The sequence below is a fragment of the Patagioenas fasciata genome, chromosome W (genome assembly GCF_037038585.1).
Source record: "Patagioenas fasciata isolate bPatFas1 chromosome W, bPatFas1.hap1, whole genome shotgun sequence".
Lineage (NCBI taxonomy): Eukaryota > Metazoa > Chordata > Aves > Columbiformes > Columbidae > Patagioenas > Patagioenas fasciata.
The window spans coordinates 12,868,473-12,894,521 of record NC_092559.1 but is presented as its reverse complement, the minus strand read 5'-3'; positions in this window follow the sequence as shown (position 1 = coordinate 12,894,521).

The window sequence follows — 26,049 nt, the reverse complement described above, 5'->3', positions numbered from 1 at the left end:
TGGTTACAAGGTACAGCAGTAACATCTCATTGGCTAATTTTACTCTTCTACTTCCTTCTCTCTCACGGGTACATCCTTAACTTCTCCGGATACTCCTTTACTCCCATCATTCTCACGGGTAGGCCTTCGTATCTTCAAGGCTAATTTCTGTTCCTATGCCCTCCGTCAGGGAATCCACAGACCCACCGTAGTCCCCCACAGATGCTGTTGGCCTTTTTGGCCACCTGGGCACACTGCTGGGTCATATTCAGCTGGCTGTCATTCAACACGCCCAGATCACTCTCTGCCAGGGAGCTTTCCAGCCACTCTTTCCTAAGTCAGTAGCGCTGCCTGGGCTTGTTATGATCCAAGTACAGGACCCGGCACGTGGCCTTATTATACCTCATACAATTGGCCTCAGCCCAACGATACAGCTGGTCCAGATTCCTCTGTATGGCCTTTCTACCCTCCAGCAGATCAACACTCCCACCCAATTTGGTGTCATCTGCAAACTTACTAAGGGTGCACTCAATCCCTTCATCCAGATCATTGATAAAGAGATTAAACAGAACTGGCCCAAATACTGAGCCCTGGGGAACACCACTCATGACCGGCTGCCAACTGGATTTGACTCCATTCACCACAACTCTTTGGGCCTAGCCCTCCAGCCAGTATACATGTATGTCATAAATATTTATAAAGTTTACAAACTGTTTATTTCTCACTTGGTCCTGTACACATCTCAGTGGTGCAAAGCAGAGGGAAAGAGAATCAGTAATTTCTGATATCCTAGAAAAAAAGACTGGGAAAAAACCTGGAGGTTAAGTGCTATTTTGTACTTATGGAAGTTAAATCTCTTCAGATCATTTTTGGTACAGACTTGCAGAGACAGAGTGCCTGAAGACAGGCTATGTTTCAGATTGGGTCTCTCATGTCTGCCATATTCAAGTTTAAAATAGTATATTTTGTCATTTTTTCTATGCTAGGAAGCCAAATGTGTCAGAAATGTTATATACACATTTGTATTAGAAATTTAATATATTATTCTTTGAAATCATCAGCTTTTGCATTTGTACTGAGAAAGTAACTGCGGATATAACACAAGAGTCAAGAAAAGGAAAAGAGTCAGAATATGGAAGTAGAAAGTAAAAAGAAAAACAGAAAGAATCTTCTGAAATTCCCACATATATTGACTATTTCTTTGTTGTTGCCTTTTTTTTTTTTTTAACCACGAGGTCACCACTCCATCTAGAGCAGAGGTGTCAAGCTCATTTTCATCGCAGGCCACATCAGCCTTGCCATTACCTTCAAAGGGCCGAATGTAATTTTAGGACTGGGTAAATGTAGGAGTAGTTACATTTATCCAGTCCTAAAATTGCATTTTGCCCTTTGAAGGCAACCACGAGGCTGATGTGCCCCCCTCCAGTGAAAATGAGTTTGAAACTCCTGGTCTAGACTATTCATGGCCCATGGGAAAGCAACACAGCTATGAACCCCCTTCTTTTCAAAGACTCAGGTGTCTCAGGTATCAACTTTTTTCTAACTGTTCAAATACATGTCAAGGCATTTACTTCCTGACAATATGTATTTTTAATCTATCATTCATTGTGGCTAACTGAACTCAGGCAAATTTACAGTGAAACACAGAGTTAACTTTAGGTATGTCCCGGAAATGAACGAGATACCTCTATACCCATGTTTGCTTGTGTCATGGAAGGGCTGAGAACCAAAACCAAGGTATAAAAGCCAAACATCACAGAATCAGGCTTAAGCCATGCAGCTTCTCATTTCAGTAGGCTGCTTTGCAAGAATACGAGCAATTTCTGCTAGCACTTCAGAACCTCAAAGCACTCTAAAGGCTGATCTCTGCCAGCTGGGAGTAAACTGAATCAAGCAGTAACAGTGCATAACACTTTAAATCATAGCCTAACCCTCAAGCAACCCTCAGCTAAAGACTGGGAGTTGCAGTGGTATCAAAGCAGCATTTTTAACACTACTAACTTTAACACTACTAATGACTAAGTGAAAACAAAGAGTGAAGGCTCACAGTTGTCATGTTGTTTCATACAGAAAATTGCATAGCAACATCTCAGTTTTAAAGCATGATCGTAGCATAGGAACCTTATCATCTGGTATTTATGGCAAACACCTCCTCAAGTAAAAGGCAGGGTTTTTTATCCAACCTAGCTAAAATCAACAGCGGTGAATCCAGATAAATAAGTTTACCTATTTTTCAGCAATGCTTGTTTTGTTTAAAAGTATGATTTCTCTAGGGCATGCAGATCAGCAAAAATTCCTCTGCAAAACAGCATTCCTAACCAGTGGCAACACCTTTCCTCTACTCTGCATGAAGCAAGTGCAGAGGAAGAAAAAAAAATTGACTGCTTTCAGCATGTTGCCATTCATATTTTGAAAAACATACAGTGCTAAATTGTTTCCCTTCCAAATCTGTCCTACAGTTGCATCCACAGAAACCCAGAATTATCACTCAAATCTTGCCAGTTTCTGTTCTCTTTCAGTAATAAGAGTTTTCCAGGCAAGGGCTTCTGAATCAAACTTATTTACATCCAAACACAAATAGGACTCTCTGCTCAAGGTTATTTTAGAAATGACCCATTTTTCTACTGAGATTCATAGAATTTTATGTTATTTTTCTTCAATATGGGCAGATATAACTAATAAAACTGTTTTGACAAACACTTTGAGTTTGCAGATTTTTGTGATATATGAACGTGACTGACTTGATAACAGAGAGGCATTATGACCACCTCAGTACTTAGTACAGTGGTGAGATTTTATTTTCGTATCTCTACATCTGTGTCTGCAGGAAGAATCTGAGGACTTTTTCTTGTTACTTTGGTTTTAAACCATTTAGAAATAAGTGCTGTGCGTAAAAGAGACTGGATAAAGGGCAGAGGAGTAGGCTGCTTTCTGAATAAATCATTGTCCAAAAATCTTTGTTTTAAGCTGAAAAAAGTATACTTGTTAACATAATTTCATGGCTGAACTTCAATAATCTCTGTGACAAAAAGAATTGAAGGACCATGTGAAGATTAAGAAGTGAAGGTTACTAATTTGATTCACAACAGGCTCAGCAGAAACATGGTATTTGGTGTACCTACTTCAGGGAAGTAAACTCATGACGAGCATTTAAACTGTCAAAAATGTGAAATGACAATCAAAATCCTAAGTTACTCAGTCTTTTCAAAAACAGGAATGCAAAGAATTTACAGAAACCACTTTTCAGAAACCACAGTTACTAGAATACTTATTAACTTGTGGGGCATAACTAATTGTTTGTAGTTAACTCCAGAGAACCATGACAAATGTGGAACTTTTTGTTTTCGTTCATAATTTGACACTTAGACCAACACATAACTAGAGCAAGCTGGTTCAATGCCATCACTAAAACCTGCTGAATTTTACTCTGTGTGAGACTTTGTAGAACAGCAGAGGTGGGTAAGCACTTTCCTAGTCTAGCTATCTGAGATAGAGATCTATGTGGCCCTGTCTTTCACATATACTATTGAATCACACAGCACTAGAAATTCCAGCACAGTATAGAGTTTTTAGTAGAAATGAAACACTATGATATATAGTTCCTAGATGGCCTATTTGGATTCTTAAATAAAGTGTGATCAATAATTATTCAACTTTTTTGCTTTATGCATGGCACGATGAATTATACCTGCAGTGGATAGTAACTACACTTTGTACTTACAGATTATCCATGTTCTATAGTGTAGAAGAACAATCTTAGTCTTTTTGAAAAACAAAGTGGCACGCAGCAACTATTGACAATGAAGTACAGTTTTTTATGAATTTGCTGCTTGAGTAAGTGGTAGGTAGCTTTTGCATAGCACGTTTTAAGCACGTGTTACAGAATGGGGGTCTTGGCACTGAGTTGAGTAGGGCAGTGGGTAATGAGCTTAGGTGAACAAAGCACATTACTTTTGGATGTAGTGTTTCTACCCAAGTCCTGTTTTTCCACCTCTCTCACCTGAACCTGAGTGAAATTTAAAAACTAGCTTGTGTCTCCCAGAGAACCGAATTTGGTAGGTTTTGTTCTTAGTTTATTTCATGTGCAAGTAGGCTCAGGCTCTGATAAAATGCAGTTATTTCAGCTTTCTTTCCAAATGCAGCAGCAGTACTTGTCCTCTGCCCTGATTCTTTGATAAAACATCTGTAAAGCTAAAGCATTAATCCAAGAATCAAGAAAGCAAGATTATCACCTCAGTCAGATGGGAGACAAATATACGTGTCCCAAGAGCATCTCCTTCTGTTTGCTGTCAGCGGGACACACTTTATCTTCACAACTGAATCTCTGCTGTTACCCAACAAGGAGTTCAAAATACAAAGAGAGTGAGGAAGAAGTAACCTAGCTCCACAGCCAGGTATTTAGAATATTCTAGGGAGACAAGGAAGACCCAGATTTTGGGCACTCTAATGGCCATTTTGCATTAAACTCTCTTCAGGCATCACATAGATACAGATCAAGAGTTAGAAAACAAGTTTCTTCCTTCTGTGGGAAATACCCCAGACATTGACTTTATTGCATAGAGGCAGACTTTCAAAAAAAAAAGAGGATTCTCCTGACTGATGGAAACAGCAGGTCTGGTATGCTTTGTGTATGGGAATTGTGCAAGAATGGCAAGAAGGCTCATTGTAAATACGCTCAAGCAACTGCACCTGGGATGTAGAAAAAGCACATACATCACACTAATTGTTTTACTGACCTTCTGTGCTTGACAGGTAGAACCTCTGTGTTAAAAAACATAGGCCTGTGAGAAACTCTTAAGGCACCTTATCATTATGCCTGAGATTCCTGCTTTGTTGTGAGAAAGAGTGCAAGGCTGTGCCTGCTTGAAACCTTGAAATACAGGCAAATGCAGCAGGCCCGTGATCTTCTACCAGGGTTGAATTCTGCAGTGTCTGCATCTCTACTTGTGTCGCCTCTGCCCAGGAGCTTAGGTGCTGCTTTGGATATCCCCTGGAAGTGAGGTAACTATAATAAATTTGCTCTTTGCAATTGCGTTTATGGCCTCTGGTTGCTTCTAGCAATGTGCCTGCGTTGGCTCACACACTTTGGGAAAAAACAGGTTAGGAAGAGAAAAGTGGACCCTACTTCCCTGGCCCATTCTTGAGAGGCTTTGAGCTGTAGATCTCAAATGGATAGTTTCCTGCTTACTGCCTCAAGATCTGGAGAAGAGACAAGCTGAAAACATGCCTGGTTGTCAGTTAGTTACTGGCTACCTTTAATGAGTTCCCTTTGCACCTAGGAGGTTAGTTTACAAGGCACTGTATGGGGAAGCAACACATCTAAATCAGCAGAGAACAGGTTAGTGGAACTGATGGAACACAGGTTGCACTTCAGTGCATATTTTTCTTTCACTACCAGGCTGACCAGTAGATTTTCATCTTCTCCTTTTGAAACTAGTGTGGTAGAGGGCTTAGTAAGACAAAGATGCAGGGCACTGTAGCATCTACCTTTCAAATCTCAACATCTTTGGCACTAGCCCAGGGTAAATATGCAATCCTTACTCTTTGACAACATTGTTCAAACACTGAATTAATGTTTTCTAACTGCATCAGATTGACTCTATCTAAAAAAAGTACATAACCACTATACACAGGACATATAGCATAAGTGCAAACTGATCAAACAAAGTTCTTTAAGTCTAATCTCCAAAGTGTCACTTCCTTTTAGGTCTCCATTTCACTTCTGGAATTACAACCAAAAGCACTAGTTCTTATTGATAGCTTTGGCCATTGTGGCAGTTGCACATCCCCCTGAGATCTGGATCCTTCAATGGGGCAGTTAATGGCTCTTTTAGCACCTTAATGGGACCCTGAGTCAGTTGACAGGGTCGTTAGCAGAGGAGGTGCCCAGAGTAGCTGCAAAGCTTCTGGACCGTGTTTCAATGCCCACAGCCAGATCTGACCAGACTATAAATGGGGCTCCCACTGAAGACCCTCTTTGGAGTGGCCTTGGAGTAGCGGGTCTGTGAACTGGAACCCTCTCCTTAGACTGGGATGCCGTCTAAGGAGACTTCCCAGGATTGAGAGTGCCTCACCTCGTTGTTTGGGTGAGTGGTTATTTACTGGATACATCCTTGAATGAGTCCTTGCCTAACCCAGGCAAGTGATTATTTCTTGTGGGTACCCTGGAGTCGGAGGGCTCTGGTTGGTTTCTTGTGAGTGTGTGCATGCATGCTGTGGATCCTCATTATTCTTATTTTGCTGCACCCCAATAATCTCAACTGATATCCGAACCTGTATTTTATGTTGTCAGAGTGCTAACTAATTGTATAAACCCTGTTTTGGTCAGTTTATTGGTTGCACTTTTCCAGCCAGAATAAAGTCTGTTTTGGAACTCGTTGTCCACCTAAAACTGACTTTGGGGTACCTCCATGACATTTAAAATGGTGTAGTCGGCAGGATATCAGAAATGGAGAAATTATTATGGGGCTACAGCTGTAATAATCCTTCTGTGGCAACCTGCACACATCGGGCAGAAGCAAGCTGATGTGGTCCCAGAGTGACCGTAGCTGCGTGTGCTGTTTTCTGTGCTTCTGTTTGTGTTGCTGTCGATGCTGTTCTTGGTGTTGTTCTGTGCACCTGCTTAAAGCAAGCCCGAGACCAGCACAAATGCTGTAGCCAGTTGGAGAGGCATGATTCTAGAAAAGAGCTGGAAATATATTGTTTGAAAGCAGAGTTACGGTGAGAGAGAAAGTGAGTGCATTTTTAGGACAAAGGATTGAACTCATGTTAACCCAAGCAAAATTTCCCCTAGTATTGCCCAAATTCGGAAATTGATTGTGGACACAGAACCTGAGGACTGGGATGGAGATATCTGGGGAGATTCTGAAAACAGTGTTGATGAAGAGGAGGTAGAGACAAAGGATGTAGGCCCTCTCATTAAAACTGAGACATGTACAGGTCCACAGGGTGGAAACTCCTGTACTGCTGTTTGTACTACCCCATGGACGGGACCTGAACTTGGCGACTTGCAATCTAAATTCTCACGTTAGCCGGGCGAAACAGAAACTGAATATCTTTCCCTTACGGGGTGTGATCGGATACTATTGAGTAATGAGGAAGCTGCAGGCTTTTGGGGACCTGGTGTGTTTTCAAGTGATGGTCCGAATGGTGATCAGCCCATAACATCTTGTGTGGCTTACTGGGCTGGTGGTGTGGATCCCAAGGAACGTGGGGAGCCCATCACCATTAGGATAAGAGGCTTGCTGGAGCTGGTTGAGGGCGTTCAAAAGGCTGCTTGTATACAGACAATGTACGAAAGAGGGCGGCAAGGAATTGCCATGGCTGCACCAGTAAACCTGACCCACCTTCGGCTGCTTATCAGAGGGCTGCCGGACGCTTTAAAGATACATGTCCAGTCCCTCAGGGAGAGAATTCAGGAGGCTATTGACTGTAACAAGCAGAACCCTGGAAATCTGCCTGCACATGTATTAACCTGGGCTGAAATCCTGCACAATTTAGTCACCTACGGGCGTGAAATGGGATGGGTGGACCCGGGTGGCAGCACAGAGACTTCTTGGAATTGAGAGTGCCTCACCTCCTCGTTTGGGTGAGTGGTTATTTACTGGATATATCCTTAAATGAGTCCTTGCCTAACCCAGGCGAGTGATTATTTCTTGTGGGTACCCTGGAGTCGGAGGGCTCTGGTTTGTTTCTTGTGAGTGTGTGCATGCACGCTGTGGATCCTCATTACTCTTATTTTGCTGCACCCCAATAATCTCTTCAACTGATATATGAACCTGTATTTTATGTTGTCAGAGTGCTAACTAATTGTATAAACCCTGTTTTGATCAGTTTATTGGCTGCACTTTTCCAGCCAGAATAAAATCTGTTTTGGAACTTGTTGTCCACCTAAAACTGACTTTGGGGTGCCTCCGTGACAGCCATAAGGAACTAAACTAAGATCACCATTTTGTTTACCATAGACATTAAAATCCATCTCTGTCATGTTTTCAGTATAGCAAAAAAAATGATCACATGGCTATCTCTTGCACACCCAGAAGTTATCTTGACACCACCTGCCTGATCTGTCTGATATCTCTCATCAAAAAGTTGAACTGAAAGCTGACTGGATCAGGTTGTATCTGTACAGTATCTTGAGGAAGCAGGCTAGAGCGTGTCACTTTGCCAACTCAGCTCTATGTACACATACACACACTCGTGCATGCACAAATTGCTTTCATAGGATGTCTCTGACTTAGCTACCAGCATCCATCTTGGTGCCACCTCAAGGCATATCAAGGATAAGAGGGTTATTAGGGGCAGTCAACATGGCTTTACCAAGGGTAAGTCATGCTTGACCAACCTCATAGCCTTTTATGAGAATGCAACAAGGTGGATGGATGATGGCAGAGCGGTGGATGTGGTCTACCTTGACTTCAGTAAAGTCTTTGACACAGTCTCCCACAGCATCCTCACAGCTAAGTTGAGGAGGTGTGGTCTAGACAATAGAGTAGTGAGGTGGGTTGCAAACTGGCTTAAGGAGAGAAGCCAGAGAGTGGTAGTCAATGGTGCGGAGTCTAGTTGGAGGCCAGTATCTAGTGGAGTGCCTCAGGGGTCAGTACTGGGGCCAATATTATTCAATATATTCATTAACGATTTGGACGAGGGAATGGAGTGTACTATCAGCAAGTTTGCTGATGACACTAAGCTGGGAGGAGTGGCTGACACGCCAGAAGGCTGTGCTGCCATCCAGCGGGACCTGGACAGGCTGGAGAGTTGGGCGGGGAATAACCTGATGAAATTTAACAAGGGAAAGTGTAGAGTCCTGCATCTGGGCAGGAAGAATCCCAGGTTCCAGTATAAGTTGGGGAACGACCGATTAGAGAGCAGTGTAGGGGAAAGGGACCTGGGGGTCCTGGTGGACAACAGGATGACCATGAGCCAGCACTGTGCCCTTGTGGCCAGGAAGGCCAATGGCATCCTCGGGTGTATTACAAGGGGGGTGGTCAGTAGATCGAGAGAGGTTCTCCTTCCCCTCTACTCCGCCCTGGTGAGACCCCATCTGGAATATTGTGTCCAGTTCTGGGCCCCTCAGTTCAAGAAGGACAGGGAACTGCTGGAGAGGGTCCAGCGTAGGGCAACAAAGATGATTAAGGGAGTGGAGCACCTCCCTTATGAAGAAAGGCTGAGGGAGCTGGGTCTCTTTAGTTTGGAGAAGAGGAGACTGAGGGGTGACCTCATTAATGTTTATAAATATATAAAGGGTGAGTGCCATGAGGATGGAGCCAGGCTCTTCTCAGTGGCAAACAATGATAGGACAAGGGATAATGGAATCAAGCTGGAACACAAGAGGTTCCACTTAAATTTGAGAAAAAAACTTCTCAGTGAGGGTGACAGAGCCCTGGAACAGGCTGCCCAGGGAGGTTGTGGAGTCTCCTACTCTGGAGACATTCAAAACCCGCCTGGACATGTTCCTGTGTGATCTCACGTAGGCGTTCCTGCTCCAGCAGGGGGATTGGACTAGATGATCTTTTGAGGTCCCTTCCAATCCCAAACATACTGTGATACATACTGTGATCCATCTACTATAAAGGTACCTTGAGATCAGGCCACCAACAAATCCAATCTATCCTTATGTTGGAGAATGAAAAACTTGTAGAACTCTTTGAGTGCGACGGGCGGACTGGCGAAGACAAAGAATCGGGCTCAATATGAGTTTAACATCAATGCCCTTTAATGAACCTTTAACAACACTGAATATCAATGTCTGCCAGTGCACGTTTTTGAAACCCTTATATAGTCTTTACCCAGTGGTCACGTGGCAAGTGCAGGCTATGATTGATTACTCTCTGCAGTCACTCTTCCCCCCCCCCGCTATGGTGATTAGCTGCAGGTCACTGTCCACGAACTGTTCATGCGCAGTGACGACAGCGCCCCTCCTGCAGCCTGGGTCGAGGATAGACCAGCTTCTGTTTACTTCCGTTCTGTCTTTGGTGTCTCCAGAAAAACCTTCCGTGTAGGTCCTAGCCTGCACCACAGCCACATCAAACTCTGGCTTGTTCACAGCACACAGCCCATGTCCTCTTTCTTCCAAAAACTCTCCACAGTTCCTCCTTTTTTCTTTTTGGACAAGCCAGGCTTGATTATCTATGCGTTCTAACCCATCTTTGATACGTGATGAAGAACAACTTATACATAACATATCAATTACAACAACAATCAACATAAACAATGCACTTTGCAATAAACCCTTAATCCACCCCCTTAGGTCAAGTCAATTTGTTAAACTTTCTAAACAAAAAAATCAGTTGGTTCGATTTCCTACGGCTCTGGCCCTACGGGAAGGCGATCATCACAATTGTCATAGTTGTCAAACCATGCGCTAATATTTTTCCTCTTAGTAAACTTGAGGTACTCCATTGCTGTTTTAATATTGCAATGGATTGATTAAACAAATTCCAAGAACTTTTATTTAATGGTACTCCTACTCAACATGTAACAAACAGTGTGCTGGGTGTTGATCAACCTGCCCAGAAGGTAGTGGTGTTTAAAGACCTTCCTAACATTACCATACATTTTGTCGAGGATCAAAAGCAGTTCTTAACAAAAACCCAGGAACTAGACTGCTTCTCAAGAGAATGAAAAAGATACAAACTTTCCACATGCTTAACACTTTATCATTAAGACCTAGTTATATAACTATATTACACATACATGTCACAGCTAAATTAATGCGAAGGTTACACCTCACTCTGTGTCCTCCAAAGGTTCTGTTGCAGGAAGTTGATTCGGTTGAATTTGCTTCAACTCCGGCTTTACTGCTTGGCTTGGAACCCACAACGGACCTTGATCTGTGGAGAGACACACATACCCTCTACCATTAACAATAACAGGTGCCGGTCCCTTCCACATTCTAGTGGTGGGGTCGCTGAACTGCTACCACTACTGGTTGGATTGTAGATGAGACTTGCTGGCTAACTTGTTGAAGAGATCTCTGCATGACCCCTTCGAAAGCGACAGGCATCACTTCTGCATTTCACTGTTCTTCTGTCCTGGCTACTCGTGTCAGCATTTCTTCTACTGAAGATCCTGGTGGCAGGGTTGCTAGTATTTGTTTAGTCTTTGAATTTGCATTATCGAAAGCCAGCAACCGAAACATTTGATTTTTCATTTCTTCTGATAAATCTGGGTTTTGCATTATTCCTTCATGTAGCCAGTCAATAAAATGCGTGAAATTTTCTGTAGTGCCTTGGCGTATTCCGCTGAATGAGGGAGCTAAGGGTCCTGGTAAAGTTAAGAAAGCATCTAGGGCAAGTTGTGCAGCTTTCCGGTGAACTTCAGCAATAAATCGCAGTTGAACTTCTATTGTAGCGTACTGTCCGCGACCCGTATAGGTGTCGGGTACCACATTGGTTAATGGGTCATTTGGACTGGTGTGTTTGGCTGTTTCTTGCTGCGCTCGTTGATACCAGGCCGATTCCCACAGGAGGAATTGTGCTGGAGTTAGTAATAAGCACATTAAATTTTGGCAGTCCATGGGACACAATAAGTCAGCAGTAAAAATCCAATGCAGTATTTGTCTGGTAGCTTCTGAATGTATCCCATAGTTCGTGATTGTTTGTTTGGCTTGCTGTAAAATTTTCCATTCATGTGGTTCCCATACCGCTGTCTGGGTGTTCATATTTTGAATTACCGGTAGGGCTAATTTTGCTGGAGACCAATCACCTTCTAGAATGGCATCTTTGATGACCCCTGACCATCTGCCAGATCGGGGTGGTGGCCGGTCAGTAGGTTCTATGGGTACCTTTGGTTGCATTGTTTGCGGAAGGCAACCTGGTTTTTGATACTCGATTTGTCTCTTATTTTTCTCTACATCTGACATTCGCAAGTCAAGTTGTTCAAGCTTACTGGTAATGACTTGCAGTAACTGCTCTACTCCTTGTGATGAGCCCAATGATGTAGAAGGAGGCTCACAGGATCCCTCCACATGTATTTTTGGAGGTTCTTTTGGGGGGTGGCCCCTGGTGCCGTGGCCCGGTCGGGCCCAGCCTGGCTGACGCGATAGTCTCAGAGGGGGGCGTGTCTGACTCGGGATAGGGCAGAGGCGGAGCTGTAGGAGGAGGGCGGCACTCAGGGCCTCCCACATCCGGACAGTCCCCTAGTTGCACTTCCGCTTTCTTCTCACATTGCCCCAGAGACTCAGACGGGGAAACTTCCGGTTCTTTGTTTGAGGAGGGTAAAGTTTCCAACTCCCGCCGCAGATCGGATTGCGAGAGTATTGGCTGAGCCGGGACCCCTCGACCACCCCGAACAGCAGGCAGACCCCACAGAGTAGCCCACAGGTCCCTCTTCTCTTTTGGCTGACAACTTTTATCAGTCCAGGTTTGTTCTGGGGCAAGCGCCTTCGCAGCTCCCAGGGCAGTGCGTTGTTCTGACTTCATTACTTCCAATGATTCTAACACGGTTCTCCACAAATCTCTCAGAGCTTTAATTTCTTTCTCTTCTTCCCCTCTGAGAGTCTTATCCCACATAGTGTCCCCCAATAATCTCCATTCCATTGGGGAAAACAAAAGTGGAATTTCTCCAAAGTGTCCCAATTTCTGGACTAATGTAATCAATGTGATTAAGTTTTCCTGTGACGATTCGATACCTCTCTTAGAGAGAATATGCATCAACAGTGCCACAGCTGTCTCAAGTTCCATTATCAAATCAGTGTGGTCTTAAGTACGAGGCGAGTGACCAGCTTGTCTGGTGCTTGTCTTTTGTTACCGGACAAAGCACACTCTCCTACAACCCGGTTTGGCTCCGTCGTTTAATGAATGCTGCTTGCCGCAGTAAATGGCACTCCGGAGATCCTACTTTTGCTAACAACCATCCTCTGCTACCAGATGCTGGAGAATGAAAAACTTGTAGAACTCTTTGAGTGCAACGGGCGGACTGGCGAAGACAAAGAATCGGGCTCAATATGAGTTTAACATCAATGCCCTTTAATGAACCTTTAACAACACTGAATATCAATGTCTGCCAGTGCACGTTTTTGAAACCCTTATATAGTTTTTACCCAGTGGCCATGTGGCAAGTGCAGGCTACGATTGGTTACTCTCTGCAGTCACTCTTCCCCTCCCGCTATGGTGATTAGCTGCAGGGCACTGTCCATGAACTGTTCATGCGCAGTGATGACAGCGCCCCTCCTGCAGCCTGGGTCGAGGATAGACCAGCTTCTGTTTACTTCCATTCTGTCTTTGGTGTCTCCAGAAAAACCTTCCGTGTAGGTCCTAGCCTGCACCACAGCCACATCAAACTCTGGCTTGTTCACAGCACACAGCCCATGTCCTCTTTCTTCCAAAAACTCTCCACATCCTTATGGCAGGAAAATTCAGGAGTATGTGGGCAAGGACAAGAGGGATCCCTGATGGCACTTGCAACTACATTACTGGTCTGGTGCATGCCAAGGGATAGCGAGGGTCTAAATTTTTTCCATGGCCGCCTCTGAAAGTCACATCGAGAGGATTTACAGCCGTTTGGAAACAGAGTGACATTAGATTTATGTAGAGTCTCAGCCTTGTATTTAAAATGCAGATGATATGCTATGTTTGTTTACCATTTTTAACACAAAAGGGATGAGACCTTTTGTGGATACTTCAACATCATGTGTTATTGATAAAAGATCACTTGTAACAGTTAAAAACCCATGAAATAGGAAAGAACTGATGCCAGAATCTTGAACAAGGAAATCCTGGGTCTTTCTGAATTGAGGAAGCCTAAGCATATTGTTCAAGTTATTAGGTTTGTAGCCAAGAGGAAGAAAATATATGTTGGTTGCCTTATTCAGGTCACAAGCAGCATTTACTTCTCAGCAAGATTCTTCTGTAGACAAGGTTTTATTGAATTATTTACACTTAAATCTCAGTTATAAGGTCAACTGACTTTATATACATGCCCTGGTTTTGTTAAAAACAAGACCAGTTTCTCTTTTAGTGTATTTTCCTTTCAACTAAGTTTTTCTAAGTAACTGCACTTTTCTGAATTTAGCTGCATGTTTTTTCAGACAATGTCCACTCTGGAGCTGATAACAGTAGCAATGGTATGCAGAAGAGTCCCAGGTTTAGACTTATTGCTATGGTAGCCAAGGTTACTGATAAATTTTGCACATTCCATAAGTGAAAGGGTCATATTTGCAAGGAGGGGCAAACAGAACAGATGACTAAAACTGACCGAGTATTCCATCCCATACACGTCATACACCCTATAAAAATGAGAGATCACAAGGGTCTCGCTCTTCTTTGACCATGGTTGGCATCTGAGGAGCACCCTGCCTGTCGTGCCTGCGATCCGAGGCCTGGTTCCAGACCCTGCATCCCTGAATCCAGTTCCGGTTTGCTGCGGAGTCTAGCCCAGGACTTCCAGGTGCCTGCCCTGCAGCTGCTGGAGCCGTGCTGGCTCCGCTGCGGGCAATGCTATACTGCCCCGGGAAATTCAAGATTGGTTTTGTATATTTTGTATCATTTTATCTGTTTATTAGTAGCATTAGTAAAGCATTTTTAACTTTTTCCAACTGGCAAGTCTCTCCCTTTTCCTCCTCTTCCCTTTCCTTAGTGGGGAGGGTGGTGGTGGTGGGGTAACAGAGAGCATCTGCCATGGTTTATTGTCACCCTGCAGTAAACGGTGACAATACATAAATAGCCACCACTAGAATAACAGTCATGCACATCATACACATAAACATAATCTGTATAACTCAAACAGGTTGGACTGACTGCAGTCGCTGTCTCTACACAGGCAAGGAACCCCTAAAAAAGCCAAGGGGAATTGCTCCAGAGCCAATAATTGTGTTGCACAGGTGTCTCTGACCCAGGGGCTATCGGTAACAATAGCTGCTGTGTGGACTTCACCTGCTGCCTCAACCAAACTTGCCCCCATCTCCTAAAAGGAATTGTGTTATACGGGTCTCTCCAACCCGGGGACAATAGCTGCTGTCCAGAAGATGGATTTTCACCTGCTGCTTCAGCCAAACTTGCCCCCCACCTCCTCCCTGTTACTAAGGACAATGAAGAAGAGCATGCCCAGAAGCTCGCCAAGGGTCCTGAGGTCACCCAATGGACCAGAAAGAGACCCCTGAACGCAAGGTGACGCAGGCACAGATGGGTCCTGGCAAGTAAAGCAGGGACTTTTTGGGCCTGTGCAGTTAAGCCTGGATTGTGAAACAAAGGTGGAGATTGACCTCAAACAATGGGAATGAGGGGCGGTGAAGAAGCATAAAAGATGACTCCCGACTGGACATTGTTAAGATCTTCCCACCAGAGGATCCCGGATCACAACACAGGACTGGCAGGATTCTACGGGACCGGAGACCAGAGGGACGCCTTTGGGAGTCATTGGTGGTAATTAAAATCCTCTTTTCCCTTTTTTTTCTTTCCCTTTTTCTCTACTCTATTGCGTGCTGCTTTACAGGCAAAATGATAAAGTAACACTGTTTGATTCAATTATAACCCCTTGGCATTTTGATTGCCTTAATTTTGCGCTTCGAGATCAAAGTAAACGAACCATCACGAGTCCATCACCGAATGGACCGTGCCATTAAATTGGCATCACGGATAGGATTCTGGGAAATAGAGGAGTGCAGGTAGTGTAGAGGGCTCTGTCTCTTGGAATCAAACCAAAAGATCTCAAAGTGCAAAAGGGGTGTTGCTCTCATGTTGATGAGAATTGTCTGCTAGGGAGAGTGAAGGGTCAATCTTGTGTAACTAAGTTGAACCTTCCCATAGCAGATTTTTTGGCCCCTTCAACCACTTGGGTAAGAGAAGGGTGACACACCAGTTGCTGCGGTTTTTGTAACTAAGTTGTGCCTTCCTGAAGTAGGTTCCGCCCCTTCATAATAAGAATGATCGAAAAAGCTGATAATCAAGATTTTTGGTTAGTGAAAGATCAAGACTCGTTCTACACACTTTTAGCAAAGTATAGGACTCGACCCTCCGTACCTGGAGAAGACTGGGCTCGTGGTAATTGGGCTGATTTACAGAGTGTAGTAGACCGAGTGATTTCTTTACAGACTAAGTCTAAGTTTAGATCAAATAAAGATAAAGCTGTAGTCTGTGCTGTCCTAGGAGCTAGCCTAGTAGCAGCGATTGAAGATCGCCTCAGGTGATGTAGTAATGAAAGCAAAATTATAGAATCCCTTGAAAATCTAGTGCAGGTTTTGCAAAAAACAACCTCCAGTTTAGGACAACAAGTAGAAAATTGTTTTCAACATTTAGAAAAAGAGAGGAAAGAAAACCACTCATTAAAAGCTACTCTAAAGGAAGAATGTTTAAAAAACACAGGAGTGCTGAGGCAGCAGGAGTTAGAGGAGAAAAGTATCCAACAAATAAATCAAATTTACCCTCAGAAAGAATTGGAGGAGATGGGAAAACGTTATGACGAATATCCACACGTGAGTCCCTTAGTGAAAACAGAATATTTTCATGCAAATGAGGGGGATGCTGACCCTCACATTACAACTAAGCAAACACCTTACACTGCCACTGAGCTGGCCAAACTAAAGAAAGAGTACAGCCACCTTCCTAAATAATCTGAAACTGAATACATGTGGCATGTATCCCTAACTGGGGGAGACCAAATTCAGTTAAGTGAACAAGAAGCTAATGGTTACTGGGGGCACGGAGTTTTCTTAACAAGTGGTGACATGCCCCATGGTCCCTAACCCATCAAGCTGCTTATTGGGCTGGAGGGCTAAACCCTTTAGACGGGGGAAAGCCCTTGGCAATCACTGGCACACCTGATCAATTGTTAGAAAGTGTACACAAATCAGCCTGCTTACAAATGATACATAAAAAGAAATTAATTCCCAAATGTGAATTCCCAATGATGTTGCCAGTGAATCCAGACATGATGACTGATGACTCCCTTGATAAGGGGACTTCCAGAGTCACTTAAATCTACTGGGATTAACCTTCAAATGACAATCACATTAATGAGCCCAGTAGAAAGGTTGGAAGGTGTGATTAGAAGCCAGGGTAACAGAAATGGGAACCAGAGAGATGGAGCTAATACTAGCATAGATTCCCCCTTCACCCCTGCCCCGACTTCCCCCAACCAACCAAATACTCAAAAGGTGTGGACATGAGGGGAAGTAGCACAAGAACTGATAGATTATAGTGGGAAATATGGCCCAGTAAAAATCCTAGAAGAACCGTTGAGAGGAATCCGTCATACTGAAGTCAAGAATCTGCCCCTCTCTACCAGTACTGCTGCTGCTATCGGTGCCCCAAGAAAGGAGCATCCGTACATTAAAACAGGAAAGGGAGAACAACCAAAGAACTGACAACAATGGTGATTTTTGGGAATTAAAAAGGGAGTTCCCAGAGATATAATGGAGGGCTTACCCCTTGATAAACTTAGTAAACTAGTATCAAGGTGGCAAAATCCAAAAGAACATTCACAGACCGTGAAAGAAGTCCTACCTGTTATACCTTCAGCTCCCTCCCCCACCGAGGATGAAAGTCTCTCCCAGAAACAGGAAAACTAGAACCTCCATTCCCTAGTAGTGAGCGGAGGAATGGAGGATGGATTTATATCTGACAGCTCACACATACTAGAGGGGGAGATTTATTGATCACGGCTATAGTGGGTCCTAAGCGTGCACCTGTAACCTTTTTGATTGACACCAGTGCACAGATTTCTGCTCTAAGCGAAGTAGATGCTGGAAGGTGTGGAGTTTCTCCCTTGAGGTGACGTTTTTGCATCCTTAACGCTTTAGGGTCGACAGAAGTTATGAAAGTTGTTTGAGTAAAATTGTTATTGCTGGGGAATGAGAGCACAGTCATTATTGAGATGGTGATTGGAGACATTCCAAACAGTTTGCTAGGTATGGATACCCTCAAAGGCAGACAGTGGGAAGATTCAGAAGGATTGTTGTGGACTTTCGGAATGCTGCAGCTACATGTCAGACTACTGCAAACTGCACCTGCACGCCCATATAGCCAGGTCACAAACGTTAAGCAATACCCCCTTCCCCTGGGTGCCAAAGAAGGTATCAAACTGGTTATACAAGAAATGCAAGAACAAGGAGTGGTAATAAATACCCATTCTCCTTTTAACTCTCCAGTGTGGCCAGTTAGAAAACCCAATGGGACGTGGCGACTTACAATAGATTTTCAGCGGCTGAATGCCAACACCGATCCTTTAATCGCCGCAGTCTCCGATCTGGCTGAACTAATAACCATGATACAAGAAAAAGCTCATCCAATCATGGCAACAACAGATGTTAAAGACATGTTTTTTATGATACCATTGTGACCAGAAGACAGAGATTATTTTGCGTTCACCTGGGAAAGAAAACAATACACTTTCACCCAACTTCCCCAGGGGTACAAACATTCTCCCACATTAGCTCATCATGCTTTAGCCCAAGAGCTAGAAAAAATACCCAAACCCAAAGGCATAACTGTTTATCAGTACATTGATGATATTCTTGTAGGAGGAAATGAAATAATGAAAGTGGGGGCAACCCAACAGGATATAATTTCACATTTAGAAAATCTGGGTTTGCAAATTCCCCCTGAAAAGGTCCAAAAGCCCTCACAAGAAGTAAAATTTCTGGGAATCTGGTGGAAAGGAAGGATGACCTGCATCCCGCCGGACACCCTTGCTTCCTTAGTTCAGATCAAAATGCCTGAGTCAAAAAAGGGTTTGCAGCATGTTTTAGGGCTGTTGATCTTTCGGAGGAAACACATCTCAAATTTTTCCATCATTGCTAGACCTCTTTATGATTTTCTAAGAAAGGAGGTCAAATGGGAATGGACAGCTTCTCAGGAAGAAGCTATGTGATTACTAATTTTTGAAGCAACAGCTCATCAAGTCCTTGGTCCTATTCACCCTACAGACCCTTTTCAGGTTGAATGGGGGTTTGCTTTATCAGGCTTATCAGTTCATATATGGCAGAGAGGTCCTGAAGGTCCAACCCGACCTGTGGGATTTTTCTCCGGTGGTTTTAGGGATGCCAAAAAGAGAGACACTGCTTGGGAGAAAGGTTTGTTTGTTGTTAGTCTGGCTCTGGTAGAAGTAGAGAAGATTGCATGACAGCAGCCAATCGTATTAAGAGGCCCATTTAAAGTCATAAAAGAAGTCACTTCTGGGACCCCTCCCCCCGACAGGGTGGCCCAGAAGGCCTCAGTATGAAAGTGGTATGCTCAGATTGAACACTATTGTAACATTTTCTCGGTATCTGAAGGAGCTTTAAAAAATCTGGCTATACAAGAAATGGAGAGCTTGGACGATGACCAAGATAAACCTGCCTCAGTAATCCAAGTCGCACCTCCCTTTTCGCATGATTGGTCAGCTAGTGCTTGGTTTACTGATGCTTCTGCTAAAAGAGAAGGAAAGGTGTGGAAATACAGGGCAGTAGCACTCCATACCTCTTCCGATGAACACATTATAACAGAGGGAGAGGGTAGTGCACAAGTAGGTGAATTAATTGCAGTATGGAGTGTTTTCCAACATGAAGCATAAACTACTTCTCCTGTCCACATTTATACTGACTCTTATGCTGTGTTTAAGGGGTGTACCAAGTGGCTTCCTTTCTGGGAACAGAACGGATGGGAAATTAATAGGATTCCAGTGTGGCAAAAAGAAAAATGGCAAGAAATCTTTATTGCTAGAAAGGGAAACTTTGCTGTGGACTGGGTAGCTTCTCATCAGGTAGATGGGGGATCTGCAGGAGAATGGAATAACCAAGCTGATGAATTACCAAGACTGGCCCCTGTACAAAAGGACCAAATTTCAGAAGACTGGGAATGCTTGTTAGAATGGTTACATGTAAAATGCAAACACACCAGAGCTAAGGACTTGTATGGTGAAGCTCTGGCCCGAGGTTGGCCCGTCACCAAAGAAATGTGTAAAACCTGCATATCGGTCTGTGAACAATGTTGGAGACAGCTTGAAAGGCACCCTTTAGAAGATAACCCTCTACATTTAAGGGAGGGTAAAGGTTTCTGGGATGCCTGGCAGGTGTATTATATTGGCCCCTTTAAGAAATCAGGAGGTAAACATTTTGTACTGGTGGGGGTGGAAATAACATCAGGATTAGTCCAAGCTGAAGCTTTTGGCAAAGCTACAGGTGAAAACACTGTGAAAGCATTGTGAGAATGGTTTGGAACTTTTCCAAAGTCACAAGAAATACAGTCTGACAACGGTTCCCATTTCATCGCCAAAGTTGTACAAGATTGGGCACAAAGTGAAGGGATTAAATGGACTTTTCACACCCCATATTACCCACCAGCTAATGGAACTGTAGAAAGAACTGACAGCCTCTTGAAACGGCTTTTGAAACCTCATGAGGGTAACTGGGATACTCGTCTGTGGCAAGTTATCACAAGCGTAAATGACAGGTGGGGGGTAAATGGATGCCCCAAAATCACTGCTTTCTGCCCAAAAGCCCCTTCCTTGATTCCCTCTTTAAAGGGACCGAATGATTCCAAAGATCCAGCCCATTTCCCAGGACAACGAGTCCTGGTGGAACTCCCTACTGTGGAAAGCGTATCACTAGCATTGAAAACCCCTTTAAATGCAAATGCATGGGTAGCCTCTCATGCCCCGGGTAAGGAACACCAGATAAATACCCACTGGATAATTCCATAATTTTAATTATTTTTGCCTCGAGGAGGCAAGCCCTGTTTGTTTTCCTTTTGCAGGAGAACTCCGAGGGACACAGAGAATATCACGAATCATTCAAGAATCAAATCTGAAGGCTTAATTTGTCAAAATGACCAATAGTATAATTAGACTACTAATACTTTTCTGCATCTTCTCACCTACCCATAACCAAAAATACACTAAATGGCCTTGGTCCAAAGCTACTGTTATATACACTAGTTCTCTAGGACTGTATCCTGAAGACCACTTTCCAAGTTTAGCTACTATAGTAATACCTGATGATAAAGTGTATTGCCCATATGAATGGAAGTGGGATAGGAAGGATTGGGTTAGAGTCCTGAATGGTACAAATGGAGAAAAAATTAAAATAGGATGCAGAAAGGTGGAAGGATCTAACCATGAGAAAGCCTCTTCAATTACAGTTACTGGAAACCTTTTAGATCTAAATTCGACAACCAAAATTCACCCTAACATCTCAGCGAAACTCTGTGCCACTGCAGAGTGGAAATGTAATAAACAAAATTCTCTCATCTCGTGTTGTCGCCAAAAGTACATCGGCAACTATACCACCTTGGACCCAAGTACCAACAATGTGGAGATTACTAAATCCTGCAAGGATGCAGAAACTGATTGTTGGTGCAACTTCACTTTAACAAGGACCATCCGGGTGGTGTGTAATTGGCGAAACAATCACGCCAACCGATCAGAACTACTAGGCCTAAAATTCAAATTTAAAATAAATGCTGTCGCCAAACCTCCAGTGACATTTGTTGCAATAGTCACCTATCACAACAAAGACAGCGTTTTCACACAATGACAAAAATAAAGCTTCACGCTCTTTTATGGTGGTCCAGGGTGTCAACTTCTCCATGCAATGTAGACTGATTACTGAATCCCTCACTGAACCAGTAAACAGCTATAGAATTGGACTACATGGCTCTACTCTATCATGTGAAAAACAAAGCCAAAATTGTTGGCTAAACTTTGTGGAGGGGTTTCTGTTAGATGGAGATTTATTGTTGAATTAGTCAGACCCAAAGGAATCTCAAGGCCACTTCGAAAAGCTGAAAACAGGACCTGCTGTGGGAGTGAGGCATTTCTACAATAACAGGGACTCAACAAGATGTAAATCAATGGACCTATCAGCAGTGAGATTCCAGCTCGTGAACATAGACAATATCCAATTAGCGAATGCATGATTGGAGCGTGGATGCGTGATCAGAAAATAGTTGCATATATAAGGAGGCTTGTTTCTGTAATAAACGGCTTTGCGTGATTCACATCGGAGTGCTGAGTCCTTTATCGTTCCAACAAAACTTGACTGCAATACAATATACTCATAAAGTAATGTGTGGTAAAAATAATACCAAACATTGGAGGGAACTCAGGATAGAGGTCGTGACACCTACCACCCAACCAATAGCTGTACCCGATCCGAAAATTTTTGAAATTGGACCATATGTGATCAAAAATATAGGCCAATAACAAATGTTGTTCAATCCAGAATGGTCTCTTAAGCGTGTTGAGGTGTTAATGCAAAATAAGGTTTCTGAGATTCAGCCAGCCTACTCTCCTTTCTTAAGGACCTCTTTCAAAGGGTGAACAACCTGACTGAGGAAACAAATTCCTAATAGAACACCGAGAGACCTAACTGGTGTGTTGGTGACAGGATTGGAAGTTCTAACTGGTATTGATTCAGAGATATTAATGAATAAATTGACTACTACAACTAGTGATTTGGCAAAATTGCAACTGCCCTTGAGGTCTTCCCTATTGGCTTTGGGAACTAACCAGTGACTGTTATAAAAAGTGTTACCAAAATGGGAAAAAGTAAATGTAAAAGACCATGAATTGATAATAGATGCACTTGGTGTGGTCCAAAATAACCTTTCTTTGGCAATCAGTTGTATTCAGGCACAACTGTGGATGCAATCACACCTTGATCATAAGAGAAGGTGAAGAAGGTGCTTTCCCTACTGAAATTCGGAAAATTGTTTGGGACAGTGCCAATGAATTTGAGAAAGAACTGCAGTCCTGGTGGACTTTGGTAAACTTCACTTATAACCCCATCACAAACACTGCCACGACCTTTGTGTTAACCATACACAATACTTCAATATACGTAATTTACGCTATCATTGCATTAGGATTGAACCACAACAGAGCTGTACTCTATCCTTTCGAGCACAGAGTATGGGCCTGAAAAGTGGATGAAAAATGGCAAACTGTCAATTTAGAATCTTGTATTGTGCGGGAACAGCAAGGATTCATCTGTGAAAGTAATACAATTAGTTCTCAAGACATTTGTCTGGACTCTGAGCAGAATGTTTGTCATTTTGAGGTTCGTCCTGACAATCGAGAAATGGTATTATGTTGGAGAATGGTTTGGAAATGGGGGACGTGGGTCTACGGAGCAGTTGTGTGAGTAGAGTCTAGATTTTGTCACATTCCTATACCTCTCTTGGGTTAAGATTTGTTAAGCAAATTGTAAGCTCAAATAACGTTTTCTGAGAATTCTGTTTAGTTGCATGTCCTACAAGAAGCTGCTTGGATGGTGCAGATCTGCTTGTGCAAGTGAGAAATCTACAAGGAAATTTCGAATGCTGTATTTCCACTAGTATTAGCAGCCAATGTTTCGATAAAGCAAATACTACACTTCTGAAACAGAACTTCGATCCAGTAAGGGACATCAATATCCAATAAATATGACAGACAAAATGGAGTTAGAAACTTTGAAGAATAAATTTATGACAACCTTACAGGCTGACTGCATTCAGTTAGATTTGCAGATTTGTCTACGAAATAACCTGTGTCTATTGTGGGACAGTATGATGAGATTGCTAGCAGATTGATATACCGACTGTTGTATACCAATTGTCACTCTGATCAAGAAAATGTAGGGAATGAATTTAAGTCTTAATAGGCCATGATCCTTTTGTCATATATGTACCAGTTGTGAAATTTAATTCTGATTTTTTTTTCATTTGTAATCTATGTCTTTGTAAATTGCACTAGCTGGTTTTCTTAACAGCACAACTTTTAGCATGCATAAATGTAAATTGCTGCAGAACCTGCAAGTCTCTAACATCAGGTCACAGACCATACTTGTATCTGGTCTGATCCTACATACTTGCACAGTTTTTGTTTATGGTTCAGGAAAGTCTCATAAAGCTGTAGTAGTTTGGTGTGAAGATAACGATTGGCATCATTCTGTAAAAACTATTGAAGGTTCAACCCAATTAGCAGAACTTAGTACAGCTTTAAATTACTTAGAGCTTTTTAAGGAGGAACCTCTAAATTTGATTTGTGATTTTGAGTACATAGTCAAGGTCCAACGCACGTATCTGATTCTGAACTTTTGTTTGTTTGTTTCTTGTTTTTTTTTTTTTTTAAAAAGGTGGGGGGAAGTACGGGAAACACCACAAAACCAATTGTCAAAATCATTGTATGTGATGAAATACTTTGCAAGTATGACCCAAAACCATGCTAAATCAGAAAGAACCTACATTAGTTATGGTCAAATCACTAGTCAATGGAAAAGGTCACATCAATTGATAACCTGGGGAAACGTTATGTTTGTGTCATTACAGGCCAAGGATCGAAGTGGATTCCCGCGAAGTGGGTCAAGCCATGACTAAATAAAGACAACAAAGATTCAATGGATGCAGATGGACAGGAGGGAGATAAGCTGTGAGGACTGTTTCAGATGTAAACCATGGATCCTAATTCAGTGTTATAAATGCTCACAGACCTGGAAGATAAATCGAAGTCAATCCATAAGGAAATTCAACAGCTTATGGACTACACCCAGAAGATTCAAGAAGATATAGGGCTTTTCGGCTTGGAGGGGTTAACAAACTGGCTAGGGTTAGAAGGGTGGTTTAAGAGCTTTTTACAAAGTGTGTTGCTTATCTTAGTTATAGTAGCTATAGGGTTATTGTGTTTAAGCTGTGCTCTCTCTTGCTTTAAAAGAATGTTTGAGCAAATAGTGAATCAGGCTCTGCTTGTACAAAAAGAAAAAGGGGGAAATGTTGGAGAATGGCTTGGAAATGGGGGATGTGGGTCTACGAAGCAGTTGTGCGAGCAGAGCCTATTCTGAAGGTCTTAGCATAAGTAGCAAGACTAGGCCGCAGTGAGAACCGCTGACTGTTTCAGTAAAATCAGCAAGGTCACTGAGACCTTCGCAGAGTTTCACAAACAGCTTTCAACAGCACAAGAATGTAGAATAAGCATAGCTAGCAGCTGCAAGTAGGAGGACCATGCAAATGTGACTGTTAGAGCTTAAGCCAATTAGTAGGTCACAGGTATGCATAATTATCGTGAACTGTATAAGTATATGCTATTTGGGCTAATAAATCAAACTATGCTTTATCACTCATATTGAGTCGACCTGCGTGTTCCTCCGCCTCTCAAAGTATTAGTGTATATTGGCAAAGGTTGTGTGTGCTTGAGGACTACTTGTAACTCTATATTAGTAGATAGAGTGATGGTAAATATTAGAAATAATTCAAATTTTTGTGTTTGTAATTTTGTTAAAATTACTGGATGTGATTTTTCTTATTTAACACCAGTCATATCTCATCAACTTATGCAATCTAATTACACACTGATTTATGAATTACTGCCTACATCTATCAGGATGAATCTCACATTGGTAAAGCAATTGTTGCAACACCAAGACTTGATCAAGATCTTTGAAGAAGTTTGAGTAAATGGACAGAAAACCTTGATAACTGTTCACCACAATGCTGAAGAAATTCACAGTGTGTTGAGAAGAGTAGAAAAAGACACAGAATATAAGTGGTGGGACATACTTTTCAGGTGGTCACCTACTGCTACAGGCATCCTGAACAAGTTGTGTCACCCCATTGTTGTTCTCTTGGTATTAGTTTTGATAGGTTTTGTTCTCTCTGCGGTATTGTATGTTTTGAATTGCAAAATGCTAAAGCGTTTGACACATTTGACATCTATACTTAATGCACACAATTTGTTTAGTGTGCCCTCCAATGGAGACATCCATAAAACCATTCATACAAAGCGGATTGCGTGCATATAAACCACTTTTCCTTTCCTTTTTCTTCCTCTATACTTTCTGTCTCTCTTTGAGGATCATGTTGCTGCCACGAGCTCCTGATAACAATGTTCAGTCACGGGGTGGTGTAAGAGTCGATCTGAAGATTTGTCTGAACATCACCATCAAGAACAGATGGACAATGACTTGGAGAGAGGCCCGAGGAGAATAATTGTGTTGCACAGGTCTCTCCAACTCGGGGGCTACTGGTAACAATAGCTGCTGTGTGGACTTCACCTGCTGCCTCAGCCAAGCTTGTCCCCACCTCCTAAAAGGAACTGTGTTATACAGGTCTCTCCGACCCGGGGACAATAGCCGTTGTCCAGAAGATGGATTTTCACCTGCTGCTTCAGCCAAACTTGCCCCCC